Genomic DNA, 18,633 nt, shown 5'->3' with positions numbered 1-18,633 from the left:
AGTGCGCATTGCAATCGATGAAGAATGTGGTATGTAACATCACTGGCACATTTCTGGGTCTTGCGCAGCGTACATCGCAGAATGTGATGTGCTCTGAACTCTGGGTCACAAGCATATCTCTTAGCCATGTAGGCTTTCATTTTCCTCTGGAAGAGAGTATCTGTGCTGTACCTCTTCTTTATGTACTCTTTCTGCTTCTTCTGGAAGAGAGCATCTGTGCTGTACCTCTTCTTTATGTACTCTTTCTGCTTCTTCTGGAAGAGAGCATCTGTGCTGTACCTCTTCTTTATGTACTCTTTCTGCTTCTTCTGGAAGAGAGTATCTGTGCTGTACCTCTTCTTTATGTACTCTTTCTGCTTCTTCTGGAAGAGAGCATCTGTGCTGTACCTCTTCTTCATGTTTTCTTTTATCTTCCTCTGGAAGACGGTATCCGTGCTGTATCTTCTCACTATAGACCATTTCATTTGGTTTCGGAAGAGAGCATCTTGATTATACTTTACCTTATTTGCTTCTCTTTTCTTTGATTGGTATTGCAAAGAAGTGGCATACCTCCGTCTCTCACAATCCTTTTTTTTATGTTCTCTGGTGACATAAGGTGCAGCCGTGTCCTTAGGTTCTCTGCCTTGTTTTGACATTTTAAATGTTTTACGCATTTCTTTTCTTCTTCTGTGCTTATTAGTTTTATCTACCACATCTCGGTTTTCAGCTCCTGAGTCAACACAATTTACTTTGGCTCCAACATTTGTTGCTGGTTCTGGTAGAGCTGAAATCACTTGTGATACCGGTTCACAAACAGATGGTGAAGGCAGTTGGACAGACTGTTGCTCTGCTTCAAAAGACACAGGCATAAATTCATAGCTGGTCTCATCACCACGATCCCGGAAGATCTTGAGAACTCTGTCTGCCATGTCACTCAGGTGGGTGAAAGTCAACATGACAGCAGTTCCATGACCAGTAGGATGGGGCAAGCCTGAAGCAGTCCTCGAGTGAGAATCGAAGTATCCGTACCTTCCAGATCTGTCTCTGAACACAGCAATACACTCTGGAGCAACAAGGAGCAGAGCATGACTGACATCTGTTGAGAGACACTGTAGTCTTTCAGTGAGAGGAATCCACCACTCTTCAGTGCCAGGGGTCCCTGTGGCTCTGAGGTATCCAAACATCACTCCTGACTTCAGCACATTATGTGTCCGGTGAAATGACTCAACGCTCAACGGTACTTCCTCCATTGTCATATGGTTGCGATTAAACCTCCTTTCAGCAATAAGCTGCATTTTAATAAAGACATATAACGCATCTCCCTCCTCTAAAACTCTATCAAGGTCAGGCATCTTGAACGTAATCCCTTCACTCTGACTAGCTAAAAATGTCAATGCTACGCATGTGCACTGATGATTTCTAGAGAAACTGTCATACCTATCATCACCTTGACAATGAGATGCCTGCACAGACAAAACCCTGGTTGCAATATCACCACCTTCTGGATACGTTCTACCCGAAAACTGAGCTACAGCTGCACTGGTGCTTGCCTGTTCAACCTGTAAATCATCATTCATGGAATTAGGCTGTTGGTAAAAATTAGTGTTATAGAATCTGTGTTAAATTTTAACTTGCACTTTATAGTGTTTGGGACAAAGACATTTTTGCTAAACAGTATTAAAGATAAACAAAAAAAACTAAAAAGGCATTTAAAATGAAAGATTAATTAATTAATTAATTTATTTGATTAACAATTTACATCGTAATAAACACTGCATGTTTTTCTCTGATCAGCTTGCGTACCACAGCTATGTGTTATTATATTTTGTTTAATATTCCACTAATAAGATACATTTACTTCATAAACAGCCTTCTTTTTTATCCCTTCTGTTTATCCATTCTGTTGTCAGTGATTCTTTGTCTGGACACAAACACTGTACTGTAGCCTACACACGCTGCCTGGTATTGGTTATTGGTTTCGGAGCATTTTTACAAGTACAAGTACATGAGCTCAGTATCGGGCCCGATACTGATACTGGTATCGGTGCATCCCTAATGGAGATTATCAATCGGCAATCTACTGATATTCATATACTTATAGCAAGTGAGCATTGTTGTTTTTTTGTTTATATCTAGAGCTGCACGATTAACAGAAATTAAATCGAAATCACAATTTGGCTTAGTGTGATTATTTAAAAAATTGCAATATTTTAATTAAATAAGTATATGCGCAGCACTGAGATCAAAGCGGATCGACCGGGTCACAGTAAATGCTACTCCATCTCTGCAAGCACTGTAAATTTGAGTCACTGTGTATTTGAAAATCATAGAATAAGGCAGAAATTATATTATTTTAAAGTGTTGTATAGAGTGATAAAGCGTTTATGATTTGCAGGACTCCAGGCTGCGACCAAAAAAGTCGTCATATACGACCATTTTTTTGAGAATTTGCGAGTTAAAATTTGATGTGGTCGCATTTGTGAAATCGTGACAGCCCTAGTCCCAAACATTAAGGTGCCCTGAAATGAGCATGTTGCAAGACACAGATATCAATAGTACCTGGTTAATCCTGGAGGGTCTGGTCTGGTCATCCTCCAGGTCCAACTTTCTCCAACGAATTTTTTGAGCCTGAGATCTCTTTCCTTTCCGCGGCATCCTTTAAAATATGAAGAGATAAAAAGAAATGACAAAAAACAATTCTTGACAAATTTATCTGTTTAACTCACTAATTTGAGTGAATTTAACTAACTTCTAAAAGTAGAGATTTTACTTTCAAGTCTCAAATCATAAAAAGTAGCCATGGATTTCTTTTTTAGTACTCAAAAGTAATACATATTTAAATGCACTTATTTGTTAGTCAAATTCATTTTAATTGGACATTATCACTTAGGTAGACACATACTTTGAACGTTCTCCAGATGTAACAGCTGTTGAGCCTAGAAAGATAAAACCTGCAGTACTCTCAGGGGGGAGTGGAGGGGGTAGGTCGTGTGGTGGGGGTGAAGGTGGAGGGGGTGGGTGGGTGGACGTGGGGTAAGAAATGAAATAAACTGCTCTCTGTAGAAACAGCAAAACCCAAGGAACCTGAAAAAGATATAAAAACAGACATATTAAGGCACAGAGACTACAATTATGGCGATGGGATGAAAATACCATAATACAGCTTACGAAACAATATTAATACTAACCAGAGAGAAAAGTGCAGCAGGTTGTGCTCTGATCAGTCAGTCTGAAAAAAATAACGACAACATAATGAAATATGACTTTATGATAATGATTATGATACTTTTTGATAATTTATCTATATGAAGAATACAGATAATTTTAGGAATTTATCTCAAGAAAGTCTTTTTTTTAAATACTCTTATATTTTCTAGAAGCCAAGTTATATCAAATATGCGGCCCAAAAACCTGTGATGGACCGACCATCCAGCAGGTTTACTATATAGGACAAGTGGTTTGGAGAATGGATGGGTCCCAGGTAGCCAGCAGAATCGGGCCGATCGCGGCTGAGTGTCGGCACACTCGGCTGCGTACTGGCATCGGCTCACCGGAAGTGAGCCAGCTCTGGCCCAGTAATGGTTGCCAGATCTGGCTAGGTTCTGGCTGTGTGTAGCTGGGCCGATTGTGGTTGAGACATGGCTCATTAGACACATTAAATTATAAAAATGCCACAATTCATAAACTTCAAAATGAGTTTTAAATTCATGATTTAAATTTTTTTTAATAATAATACTATTTTTATATGAATTGTATGTATGTAATGTTCCAATTCTAAATGTTTCTGTTTGTAAATGCTGCGTGCGTGACTTTGACGTGCTTTAATGCGCGTGCTCGTGAACGTCCCAGAAGCTTTTTCAAACACTGGAGCGGCGTAGAGTCGCCATGGAAACGGCGGGCCACCACTTCAACTGACGAGCAGTTAACCCTCTCTCGTGGTGTTTTTATTGCTTCCAGGTGAGTTTAGTTTCTTAAATCACACGAATAATACACACAACTGTGCTTGACATTTATCTTATTTGTAATTGACACGCTTCTGTTGAATATTTACTTATAGAAATGCTTTATTGTCTTCGAAAAAAAAATCCGTTAGCATCTCAACCGTTTTCAGAAAAGGTAGCTAACGTAGACTAACGTTAACTAGATGAGCTTTTGTTTATGAAAGTTTGGGGTGTAATCACATATTATATGTAGATTAGATGTTTTTAATAGTTTTGTTAAGGGTTTTGCTTGGAAGTGAGCTAATTTATTTAACAGAAACGTAGCCTATGTATTATTTAACAGAAACTTGTGTGCTGTTAATCGGTGACGTCACTTACATGGAGCGCTAATGTTAAAATTGGCTGAAACTAGCTCAATGGTAAACAAATATTGATAAACAAATTATCTGTGATTTCAGCAGCAACAAAATAACAACAGAGGGGAAGCTCTACTATTGCAACATTGCTGAAGAAAGCTGCTGCCAGAGAAAGACACAGGTAAACTGAGGAAGCCCATTAAATAACTTTAAATTCATTTTCTCACAATGTTTTTCACCTAACGTTATATCACCATGCATCTGTTTTCTTATTTATTTTATTTGTTTAATTTATTTTAAGAAGGTTTTTACATCCAAACGTACGTGACACTGTTGGAGCAATATAAATAAGTAAACCTAAAAACATAAATTCTGTTATGCTAATTTAAGAAATTATTTTCTGTATGTTATTCTTTCTATTTTCCTTGCCTTTAAATAAACCTGGCAAGAGGATTGTTGTGTTCCTAGATCCTTCCATGCTGATGGCCTGCACAATAGCAGAGTTGGAGCAGATCAACATCTCTATGGCGCTGTGAACCCTATGACTTGTAAGTAAAACTTTCAACTAATGTCAAATATACAGTATTGGTATTAACGGCATGATAAAGACACCAAACACACCGCCAAGATGACAACTGCCTTGATAAAGGTGTAGGTAATGGAGGAGCCAGTATGTCTCCAGATCTGAACCCTAATGAGCAACTGTGGGTCTTCCAGAAGCAGAAGGTGGAGAAGCGCCATGTGTCTAACAGCCAGCAGATCTGTGATGTCATTATGGAGGAGTGGAAGAGGATCCCAGCAACAACCTGTGCAGCTCAGTCTTAGTGATGGGAAGTCCGAATAATTTTACTGACTCTTTTGTTTGTTCATCAAAATGAACAAATCTTTTTTTCAAGTCATTTCGTTAATTTAAGGGGCTTTAAATGTTATACTTTTAAAGTTGCTCTAAGTGATGTTGGGTGTCGTCACTTCTTGTATTCTGTGCTCAGCACCACTGCTCACTATACACAGAATACGCGCGATTTATTACCACTATTATTTATGCATTTAAGATTGAATTCAGTGTCTGGAGTTATATCCTTTGTGGTGTGTATTCTTCTAATTTCAGCTCCTGAGTCCATTTTGGGGTGATGGTCAAGACAGAACCAAACGAAAGCTGGACTGTAACCTACTGGCCTATTTGACAGACTACACACTGACAACTACTGGCATGGATGCTGCATCACATGTTTTTGAACAAAAACTTTTTTTACCTAGAATTTAAAGTGTGGGGAAGTTTTCATCTGGGGCCGGTTGCACCAGCTGTGTGTAAGTTATAACTTAGCCTAGTTTTGACATAAATGGACACTAAGTTACGACTTGCGCACTTCTAAATATTTTTACATTGCACCATTAAACTTTGTTGAAGCGTAACTCTTCGTATAAACTAAATATTTACGGCAGCCTCCGATCAGGAGTAAATAAAATATCAGACAGACTGAACTGCATCAATAAGCTCTTCTTTTACCTGACAGACTTCAATTCTTTAGACATATATGATTATTTATGCTGACACTCGCTTACATTTTAAGAGAGGGAACATTACGTGAAAAGATTACCTTGTTAGCGGCTATCTTTAACACGAACCCATCCTAAACAGCACGCGTCATAATCAATAAACGTAATTTCTTATGTTTTTTGTATCAATATTTATTTATTGATCCTTATTCATTTTATTTCAAATACAGTTTCTGAATGTTATTTACATATAAAAACACTTATGCTATTCATGATCAAGTATCGTATTTAATGGAAACTTATTTTTACCGTTAGAAACGTGAGGCAAAAGAATAAAGGATAAACTGAAATTCACAGCATTTCAACACAACATCTGCTCACGTATTTGAAGGCTGCTATTGGATCAGAGGCTAAACGTCATATTATGCGACTACGCATTACTTTACGGAGAGCTTACGACCTACTAGCTACGTTCTGCCTTACAAACAAATGGTGCAACGGAATAAAGTTCAGAGTTAGTTACAAACTAGCTAGTCGTTACTAAGCCTCTAGTGTGGACTTTACGTTCCAATTTAAGAAAGAACTTACGAACGGCTGGTGCAGCCCTACCCTGGCCTTCATCAGCCTCCATGAGGGGACTCTGTGTCTTATCTTATGTGATCTTATCATTTTAAACATTCTTAAAAGTACGGCTTATTTCTTCTGAATTTATTTTGTAGTATGTGTAAAACTTTTCCAATAAAAGAAAATCAACTTTTAGTAATGTATTTAAGTAATGAATTAACTTCATTGTTTAGTAATGATCAGGGTTCAACAATAAAGATTGTTAATGGGACCTGTTAATGTAGTATGTACAGTGTAAATTGCAAATGTATGCTTGTGTTCGGCACGTGTTTACAGGTTACCCAAGACATTTTAGAGGAGGTATGCTGTTGCTGTGTATTTAAAGGTGCATTAAGTCATTTTTACTTGTAATAAAATAAAATTGCAACATGTAATTTATGTATATAATGTTTGTTTTTTGTGTAATAAAGTCTGTCATTAAATTGTAACTTGTCTTTGTTGTTATTTTGTAGATGTTTGTTGTAACTAGGTTTATGTGTAATTCAAGATACTTTAGTAAAACAATTTGTGGTACATGAAATAAAAAAAAATCATAAAGAATAAATTTCCCTTTGGAACTCTGACTCGGGCCAGTACCGGCGAATTATACAATTTATGCTGGCGTGATTATGGCCCGATTCCGGCAGCGTCGGCTCAGTTTCGGCACCCGGAATCGGGCCAGTGTACTTGGGCCGATTCTGGCGCGTCATTCATTGCCGCGTTTCACAAGAGTCCGGCAACCGGAACTGGGCCGATTGATTTCTTCCGGCTTGCCGGATCTGGGCCATTGTTGGCCCAGATCTGTTTGGCTACCTGGGGTAAATGTAGTCTTAATTATTTGTGGCATAAACAATTTTTTTTTTTTCTAATAGCTTTTATATTCCTGATCATTCTTAAACTATAACGATTTTCTTATCAACAAGCAAAATCTGAAGCATTTTGTATTTGTGGCCATGTCCCTAATTAACCCTTTACCTTTGAAATGCAGTAAGGAATGCTTTTGAAACAGTATTCTGAAACAGAGAAAAAGAGTGTCATAAAACTCAACACCACACTCACAAACCATGTAACTTGAACTTTCATTACAAATAATAACACTGGACAAAAGCTGAATGATCAGTCAGTTGTTCACCTCACTCCAGTCTAAACTAAATGATTTCTACAAAAATGTTTGTCATTTTCTACAAAAATCTACACATTAATACTGTAGTTTATAAAGGTTAAATCTTGCTAACCACTATTAATAATAAAAAATGGGGTAAGCACTTCTGAGTTCAGAGTAAATGATTTGTTTGTAACACTTTAGAGTATGGTTTGATTTGTTAACATTAGTTCATGTATTAGGCTAACTAACTATGAACAATACATTTGTTCCTGTATTTATTAATCTTTGTTAATCTTAGTTAATAAAAATAAAGCTTTTCATTGTTTGTTCATGTTATTTCACAGTGTATTTACTAATGTTATCAAATACAACTTTTGCTTTCAATAATGTAGACTACTAGTAAATGGTGAAATTAACATTAACAAAGATTAATAGTTTATTAATAGTTAATGTTAACTAATGTAGTTAACAAGAGTTTGATAAATGGAACCTTATTGTAAAGTGTTACCGTTCTATGATTCAGACGTCTTTTGAGTTCAGTGTTGGACAGATCAGTTGTTTTAACAATTCATTAAAGTGAATCGGTTCATAAGAGTCAATAGTTTGCGAGTCGGACGTGTAATCGTTGAGTGATTATCCCAGCAGTTAGGACATCGCACAAGATTGTGTCAACACAGAACACATTTCATCACTGAATAGTTTACCATCCAGGCCTCGAAATTAACTTTTTTACTTGGTAGCACTGGTGCTCCCAACTTTAAAAAGTTAGGAGCACCAGCAAAAATTTAGGAGCACCACAACTACAAATTATATATGACATATTTCATTTCACTGGGGCTTTACACATCCTGTGGCCAAGATTTGAAATTTGGTCTTCTGGCTCTATATCATCTCATCCCGATGATATTGGCACATGATTTGTCGTTAATCGCAACTCCGTTCTTTTTCCATGAGCTGCAACATAGGTTTAAATTTAGTGAAGGCAAGCTCTTCTTTGGCAATGGTGTGCGGTGTTATATTTGACGTATAATTAGCTCTGCCAATAGAGCGGAACGACCAGCAGCATCCTGCCGATTAAAAGCCTTAATAATCGAACCTGATGAACCTGATTTGTTTGCCCTGCATTTTTTGCTTGGCACTTGGCACTCTATTGCTAATAATATGCTGTATTAATCTTTGTTAATCTTAGTTAATAAAAATACAGCTGTTCATTGTTCATTCATGTTACTTCACAGTGCATTAAATGTTAACAAAAAATAAATAAAAAATTCAATAATGTAGGCTATTATTAGTAGCCTAAATGTTGAAATTTACAATGGTTAACAAATTAACAAAGTGCAGTTTATTGAAAGTACATGTTAACTAATGTAGTTAACTAGAATTTAATATATGTAACATTATTGTAAAGTGTTACCGATTTTGTTATACACCGATTAAGACGTCTTGTGAGTTCAGTGTTGGATCAGTTGTTTTAACCATTCATTAAAGTGAATCGGTTCAAATGAGTCATTAGTTCGCGAATCGGACGTGTCATTAGTGGACATGTAGCCTACGGCACGCGTTGTCTGATTATCCCGGCAGTTTATTTTTTTGTTTAGCACAATTCACACTCCGCGGTAATTCAGGAGAAAACAAATCTCCGAATGCTCCACGTGAAACTTCGGTCTTCCGCCCTTTTTCTATCGTGTCAAATGATTTAGATTAATATGCGCGAGCGCGAGGGAGAGAGAGCAAGACAGCGCTCGTGTTGTTTAAAGACATGAGAGTGCGCGCGCGCGGCCCTGTCAAGCGCAGCAGTCACGTCACCGATCAAATAAGGCTTTGGCGGCCGCCAAAAAAAAAAATCAATGCAGGAAAACCCCTGGATTGGTTATATAACGTTGGATATAATGATGGTCCGGCCATCGCGTATCAGCGCACATAAGGTACACACTGTGAAGTAATTTGCAAACGTTTTTTAAGAGAAATGAAAACAGGTCGCACCACAACCATTATTTGCACTCGCACAAATGCTCCCAAATATATTTTTAGGTCGCACAGATTAAATTTCAGGAGCATATGCGACCAAAATGGTCGCAATTTCGAGCCTTGCCATCGTGTCATTTGATTTTGATCAATTGCGTGAGGGAGAGAGAGCAAGACATCGCTTTGAAGACGTGAGAGTGCGCGCGCGCTTTCTCTCTCTCTCTGCTCGTTCTTTCACAAGCGCAGCAGAGCAGTCATCACTCACCGATCAAATAAAGCTCTGGCAGGACAAAAATTCGATTCGGCGGCCGCCAAATGTAGGAAAAACCCAGAAACAAAGCTATCTATCTACAGTGCAAAATGAATTTCTTACATATTATATTTGCACTTTGTGGTTTATGATTAGAGAATTCTGTGACGGAGCGCGCACTGAAATCAGCTCTCACCGGATTTCTTCACCGGTGACTAATCTAACCGCCTTTGATTGGGCGTTGTATTTTTAAACTCAGCAGAAACGCGTGTGATTGGCTATAGTGCTCAACACTGCATTTGATAGACATGAACACTGATGTAATGCACCAATCGACATTATGTGATCATACTTCTTTATTGCCATAAAATATATTCTAATAAATATATTATAAACTATAACTGAACTAAAACATAGTGAATTTGTTTTTAATTGACAAAAGTTACACTCAAGGTGTTTGGTCGGTTTTGAGGCTGACCCACAATCTATAAAGAATATCTGAAGAAAAACATATTAATTTTCCCATACAAAAATGTAATATATGGCCATATATGTACTTATATTTTAAATAGCATGACATATATCTATACATATATTTGACTTATCTGAGAACACAATATATGACTGCAACATATATCTACATATATTTGACTTATCTGAGAACACAATATATGCCTGCAACATATATCTATACATATATTTGACTTATTTGAGAACACAATATATGACTGCAACATATATCTATACATATATTTGACTTATCTGAGAACACAATATATGACTGCAACATATATCTACATATATTTGACTTATCTGAGAACACAATATATGCCTGCAACATATATCTATACATATATTTGACTTATCTGAGAACACAATATATGACTGCAACATATATCTATACATATATTTGACTTATCTGAGAACACAATATATGACTGCAACATATATCTACATATATTTGACTTATCTGAGAACACAATATATGCCTGCAACATATATCTATACATATATTTGACTTATCTGAGAACACAATATATGACTGCAACATATATCTATACATATATTTGACTTATCTGAGATCACAATATATGCCTGCAACATATATGAACATGTATGTGTCCAAACATGTAAAGAAAATATTTGAGTTCATCCATATATGATACCATATATCTGCATATATTACAGTAGCCTATAGTATTGGTTTCTCGCATATATGGACAGCATTAATTATAAATATGTGACATACATATTTGTTTTCAACATATTTAATAAATGTATGTAAACATACACTGTAACCCTTTACTGTAAATTTACAACGAATTTCTTACAGAATTGTACTGTATTTCCATAATACAGTATTAAGATGTATCTTTTACAGAACAGCTGTAAATATACAGCACATTTCTGTTTTCGTCCTGATAAATTCGTTACCATCATACTGACTGAAAAGTCATTGCATTGTGGGATTGATTTCTTTCGCGCTCAATTCAGTTCAAATGTTACGCGTCATGCGAGCAGCAGCAGACAGTAACGTTAGGCAGCTACAACAGGCAAACTCGTTTTGTCAGCGGGATTCAACTGAACAAAATAATCATTCCTGTTATCAAGATAAACAATGTCTGCGAATCTGTGAGCAATTTTAAAGCTTTTTTGAGGTTCGGTTCGGTTCGTGTTTCAAACATTAGTTGCCTGTGACGCAGCAGAAAATGGACGACGTTAACGGTAGCAGCTACCTGAAGACGGATGGAAGAATTTGTCATTGAATAATCTAACCTGCGCGTGACGATAAGTGGGATTTAGAGTTTGAGAAGATGGAGAATTGTTCAACTGAGTGATACGGTAAGCCAATATATAATTTTTTTTTTTTTGCGTTTTGTGTGATTGTTTTCACGTATTTGGTTTGATTTTGCGAACGCGGTTTAACGTGGCCGCGCAAGCAATTCACTGACTCTGTTCCACCTGTTTACCAAGTAACGTTAACTTCGACATTTCATATAATAGGCAACCTTTACCATGCTATTTGCATGACGTGCATTTGATATATATTTTTTTCGTTTTAGGCTTTGTAATCTGATGGCCATTGTTAATGTAAGTGCTTTTAAGTAGTGTTACAGTTATAGTCTATGTGGTAAAAAAAAAAAATGCTGTCAAATTCTGTCAGTTCTGTGATCGTGCTTTTGAATCGTTGTCAGAATTTTGCTAGCACATGAAAATCCATGTTCCTAATGCTGTTTTCAAATGTAGTAGGCCTATTCCTGATTGCCATCCCATGGTCCTACAACTACTCCCTAATTCAAAGAAGTTAGACGGTGTTATCCTTCAAGCAGATAAGTAGAGATTATTCAGCAAATCTCATTAATTTGTAATATGTTTTATGTTTTGGTTCTGTTGATCAAGGTTGTGCTGTCCTTTTTAAAAATTGTTTCAGGAATTTGCATCGCTGATGTCCAGCAATCTACATTTGCCAGAAAGTCCACGACTTATTTCCTGGTATGTAAACATTAAAGGGGTAGATGAAACCTAAAATGAAAAGCCATCATTTACTCACCCCACTGCAAAATATGTTTTTCTTAATAAGTGTTTTCTACAATTCTTACATGAAGAAGCATTTAATAGACACGTAAAAATTGTCTTGTTTTCTTAAAGAACAAGTCAAAATTAAGTGAGTTTATGCTTAAAACAAACAAAATTATATGCCAGTGCATTTTAGCATTCTAACCAATTTTAATTTTTAGTTGAAAAATGTAATTCATAGAACTATGAATAGACAACTACATCGAACCACAGTGGAACCCACAGTAGTTATTTTAATTATTAATATTATTTATTTATTCTTTATTTTTTTTTTTATTCCATTACAGGTCAATCTCTAAGCAACCAGTGCTGGATATTAAGTTTGGAAGGTCAAGGTGTGTGTGAAGGATCACAGCCTCTTCATCACTGGCCTGGCAGCGCTGTTTGCCTCCTCCTATAACTTCAGCTTGCAGTACCAGGAAGAGGCAGCACCTTGAGTTTGTTCAGAGGTTAGTCATTGGCATATTTGCCATTCTCATATATATATATATATATATATATATATATATATATATATATATATATATGAAGAGTTCAGATGCAAAAGCCTCTAAGTGCCATCTGAAATTTTCTTCTAGAATGATCATTTTTATTAAGCTCGTATATTTAAGTTCAGTATTTTCACTTAAATAGCAATGAAAATTACCTATTAATTGTCATTTAAGAGAAATTACTCAACTTAAATATACAAGCTTGATAAAAATGACCATTCTAGAAGAAATTTTCAGATGGCACTTAGAGGCTTTTGCATCTGAACTCTTCATATATATATATACAGTGTTGGGGAAGCTACTCTGAAACTGTAGTTTGACAAGCTACAAGCTACTCGTAAGTTAAAGTAGTTAAACTACAGTCAAGCTACCCTTTTGGAAAAGTAGTTAGCTACACTACAAGTTACTATCAAAAAGTAGCTAGCTACATTGAAACTACTTTTGATTTTTTTGAACAACGTATATTATAAATAACTGAATAAGTGTCTGAGGAATGTTTTAAGTAAAATATTTAGTGTTTAAAACAATGCAATACAATTATGATTTCAAAGAGTATTGTTTTATTACACACAACACTCAAATATCGTCTTGCTCTATCATGGATAATATGGGTGTGTCAACCCACTTCTGTACGTCAGTGAACCGTTAGCCGCAAGATGCGTGATTAAACAACAGGTGGCGGTAATGGCAAAAAAAATGTTTGTAATCTAACAAGAAGAAGAATATCCTTGCATCGCGCTGATTCGCGCTGGCTCGACAACAAAACGCAATGTAGCTTTTGCTCGCGCTACACCACTACTTGCTGCAAAAAGTAGTTAGCTACTGGAAAAGCTACACTGTTTAAAAAGCAACTGAGCTACTGCCAAGCTACTGAAAAATGTAGTTAAGTTAGTAGCGTCGCTACTTGTAGTTAACTACTCCCCAACACTGTATATATATATATATATATATATATTAGGGCTGTAGCTATCGATTATTTTAGTAATCGAGTATTCTACGGATTATTCCATCGATTAATCGAGTAATCGGATAAAAAATTGTGGTAATAAAAATAGATCCAAGTGAACAACAGCCTTTAAAATTACTTAAAGACAAATAGGTAACACTTTACAATATGGTTCATTAGTTACTAAGAATGAACAATATTTATTTCTACAGCATTTATTAGTCTTAGTTCATGTTAATTTCAACATTTACTAATACATTATTAAAATTAAAGGTTGTATTTGTTAACATTAATGTAATGAACTAACATGAACAAACAATGAACAGCTGTATTTTTATGAACAAATGTTAGTTACAAATGTAGTTATTGTTCATTGTTAGTTCATGTTGATTAATACATTCATGTTAACTAATGAGCCTTATTGTAGTGTTACCCAAATAATAACAAGCAATAATTATTGGTTCAAATAAAGTATTGAAGTAATCATATGGGTTTTATTGAACAACGCTGTTAAAATACACCATGTAAATATGATAACTAATGAACATAACATTTAATTCAAATGTCAACTTAATCTTTCATATTTGGTCACTTCTGTACGATAGAAATGCAACAGCTGCCGTAATTTCTTGAAAAGAACATGTGCACGTCAAAACATGCAAGCAGTGCAAGGGTTAAACTTTTATTTTGAAATCGCGATGAACAACAATTCGCACATGAGAATATATGCGATTGCGAATATATTTCTGAATATATTCAGAAACATACTTATGTATTCTCCTGTGTTGGCGAAGATTTATAAATGAGCTGCGTTACGAATCTTGTGAAACGGTGCAGCATGCGTGCAGATGAATGTTATATAAGCCACACAAACTCACAGCACGCAGAGATGGAGTTTGAGAAACCCGAGACGCTCCACGCATAAATGATGACAGTAAGTTACTATGAAACACGTGTCCGGGGTTTTGCGTTCCCAAATGCACATTATTGGAAACTTAAACAAACAGCACATGCAGAGACTGAGTATGTGTGGAGCAGCGTTTACTGTGAACAGAGCTGAGGTACTTTTAACACAATCTGCACGCATGTAAATAATTAAACCGTCATGCTTCTCTGTGGGAGAAAAAAAAACAGCGCATATATTTATTTAACTTAATCTTAGCCTTTGTGATTTCACAATATCATGATTGTAAACAGTTAAATATATCGCGTAGCCTTAGAAAACTGTGTAATAATGCGGTTCATGGACTCTCGTCTGTGGAATGCGCCACTTCCGGTATTTTGCCGGTTACTCGACACGGGTAAATTGCAATCGAGGATTTTTTAAAATCGAGTATTCGACTTTAATCGAGGAATCGTTACAGCCCTAATATATATATATATATATATATATATATATATATATATATATATATATATATATATATATATATATATATATATATATACATATATTAGACTGAATTGTGTCACTAACCTTGACTTGACAGTATTTATTATGTTGACTACTGGTATGAACAATATGGCCCTGGTTTCCATACAGGGCTTAGCTTAAGCCAGGTCTAGGCCTTAATAAAATTAGGGTATTTAAGCAGATTTTATAATAATGTATCATTAAAAAAAAAAAAAAAAATTACTGGTGTGCATCTTGAGATAAAACAGTGGCAGTCATATATTTTAAGATATGTCAGTGCAAGTTGTTTTCAGTTGAAGGATTAGTGAAAATTCTGTCATTAATTACTCACCCTCATGTCGTTCCAAACCTGTAAGACCTTCGTTCATCTTCAGAACACAAATTAAGATATTTTTGATGAAATCTGAGAGGTTTCTGAACCACCCATAGACAGCAACGTCTTTGCAACTTTTAAGGCCCAGAAAGCTAGTAAAAACATTGTTTAAATAATCCATGTAACTAGTGCATTTTTTTGTAAATTTGGAGTGCTGTCAGTACAGAGAACAACGACAAAAATCGATGTTGCCTACACCGTGTTATCCTCTTTTTAAAATTTGCACCCTGTTGACTTCAAGTTTTAAACCTGCTTTTAGCCTCTTAACATCCTTGATGTGTCATACAAGTGCCCAGCCATGTGAGTGATTCCTTCAGAGTGAACACGGGTGAATCTGACTGCAGTAGATGTGAAAGATCTTGTTGAAACATCTACAAATGTCCATATATAGGTGAAAATGCCCCTTGAAATCAATTTAAGGTGGCAAATATTACCCCTTAATAAAAAATGTTAATTTCTGTCACTGCTGTAAACTGACCACTGCATAGAATATGAAAAATATGAATATCTTTGTCAGTCAGTTGTCAACAGGCCTAAACAAGCCATGGCACCAAGCACAGAAACACAATCAGTAAAATGTTATCTAATTATTATCAAGAAAACTTTGAAAATATCGATCGAGACATATTTTGTCAATATTGCACACCCCTAATGCATGGTATTAATTTTGATTTCTTCGGGTCTTAAAAAGCCTTAAATTTGACTTTAAAAAATGTGCAGAAACCCTGCATCATAATATTTAGGTTGAACCACTGTAGCTATAGATTTACCAATGTTTTTACCACTTTTCTGGGCTTTGACAGTTGCAATGATATTGATATCAATGGAAGGACAAAACTATCAGATTTCATCAAAAATATCTTCATTTGTGTCCCGAAGATGAAAAGATTAAAACTTTAAATCTGGCAACCCCACTTCCAAAAATTTAGTTAGTTGACAGTGCGCATGTAAACAGACACATTGAGTTGATGTATTTTACCAGGGCGGAAAAAATATCAGTTATTGATCACAACATCCAACATTGCATTTTTTTTTTTTTTCACAACATCCTATATTGCATTTTTTTTTTATGTTGTTCAGTTTTAGACAGCTTTTGTGCTGTCTCTCTTTGTCAAAATATATACACTCAGTTAATAATATTTAATTGTGTTTTTTTTCTGCCTTTTAGACGCTTTCTTGACATCAATCCTGAACGTGGATCAAAAACAAAGAAAGGACAAGTAACTTCAAAGAAAACTGGCCAAGTTGTGCAAAACGAACACCACTGTAAGCCTACAGGTGTCCTCACTTCTGCGAAACCTTGCAGACTTTGAATGGGATTTCGTTTGCACTTTTATGGACTTCAAAAAAGAAACAGCATTTCACTGTCGTTATAAAGCTTGGAAGAGCCAGGACATTTTTTAATAGAACTCTGATTGTATTCGTCTGAAAGAAGAATGTCAGATACACCTAGGATGACTTGAGGGTGAGTAAATCATGTGCTAATTAAAATTTTTGGGTGAACTATTCCTTTAATTAAGTGCTAACTGTTACCTGTTTGTTGTTAAGTGTTAAAATTGCATTTTATGTTTAAAAAGTAATTCAGCCAACATGTTCACAGAAGGCAATTTAACTAAATAAATGTTTTAAAACCCAGAAAATTTTGTTTTCTTTTTCCTAGTGTGACTACTCTTATGAAACCTTAAAGTATAATATTTGAATTATGTAATAATAAAAGCAGTATTCCCTGTAAAAATACAATTTATTGCTGTCGACAAGTTTAATAATGTAAAATGTGGTATATACTGTATTTGGTAATTACAGTGGAGTACTGCAAATGCTGTTTACTGTAGTAGTGTTGTAAAAATACAGTATGTGGATGGCAACCCAGCTGCCAGTATTTAACTGTAAATTTACAGTGAAAAGTTTTACAGTGTACATGTGATACTGATGCATTTTTAAAGCTGTGGCATATGGTTATGGTACTTTGTGGATGTATTTGTCAAAAATGACAAAGAAATACTATATTTGGTATTACTATATTAAAATACTATATTTGGTATTCACACAATAGACAAAATCTCCAACTATAGTCATTTAATTTCAAGGCATTCAGATATAAGATTTGTACCCCTAATATATGTTAAAGTATGTACTATTGAAATAAGTACATATATGCATGTATAAATATATGCGTCATATATGCATGTATACATATATGCGTCATATATGCATGTATACATATATGCGTCATATATGCATGTATACATATATGCGTCATATATGCATGTATACATATATGCGTCATATATGCATGTATACATATATGCGTCATATATGCATGTATACATATATGCGTCATATATGCATGTATACATATATGCGTCATATATGCATGTATACATATATGCGTCATATATGCATGTATACATATATGCGTCTTACATATATTTCACATTTATGTGCATATACGGGAAAATATATGGCACTTACATGAAAACGGCCATTTTTGATATATTTTGAAATATATGTTTCATATATGTATTTGTGTTTTACATATATGAATTTTGCATATATTCTCATATATGCAGCAGACATACATGGGCACTAACATTATATATGTAATTTACATATATTGACATATATTACATTTCTGTATGGGTTGTCTCTTCATCACTCCTCAAAATAAGCTAAATCTCGTCAACGTAGTAATCGATGCGTTATGCGTCACATCATGCTTTAGTATTGACCAAAAATGCTGCAAATAGTGAAGCTGGCGTCTCTATCCTACTTGAAACCCATTCAGATTGTAAACGCGGATTTGTGTAACATGAAGCACGTGACCGGCAAGGCGCGAAAGGTTATCAACTCACTCTTTAGATATACCAGTAAAACACTCACGGAACTCCCGTTATATTAAAAGCTAAATACCGAGAAAAATGTATTTCTTACATACATTATATTTGCACTTATGATCAGAGAATTCTGTCAGTGACTAAACGCCTTTCATTACATGAGGAAAACGTTGCCTTTGACATGAAGCGACCTGCATCAATCGACAATTTTTATTATAATATTTCTGCGTCCATATGCATTAATGTAAAATACAACAAACGGCGAGTAAGTTACCAGAAGTACCATCAATCATTAAGGATGC

General features: G+C 35.3%; 1 long non-coding RNA gene across 1 annotated transcript; it reads left to right on the top strand.

The window, feature by feature from the left end:
* The first annotated feature begins 11,209 nt into the window (after positions 1–11,209).
* Positions 11,210–17,137, top strand: LOC311290354. Its single transcript, XR_014627365.1, has 5 exons — positions 11,210–11,538; positions 11,760–11,787; positions 11,944–12,189; positions 12,561–12,722; positions 16,666–17,137. It is a non-coding gene; the product is annotated as an uncharacterized lncRNA (long non-coding RNA).
* The last annotated feature ends 1,496 nt before the right edge of the window (positions 17,138–18,633 follow it).

This window comes from Rutilus rutilus (genome assembly GCF_951802725.1).
Source record: "Rutilus rutilus genome assembly, chromosome: 5".
Lineage (NCBI taxonomy): Eukaryota > Metazoa > Chordata > Actinopteri > Cypriniformes > Leuciscidae > Rutilus > Rutilus rutilus.
This window is presented reverse-complemented; position numbering and strand designations above follow the sequence as displayed.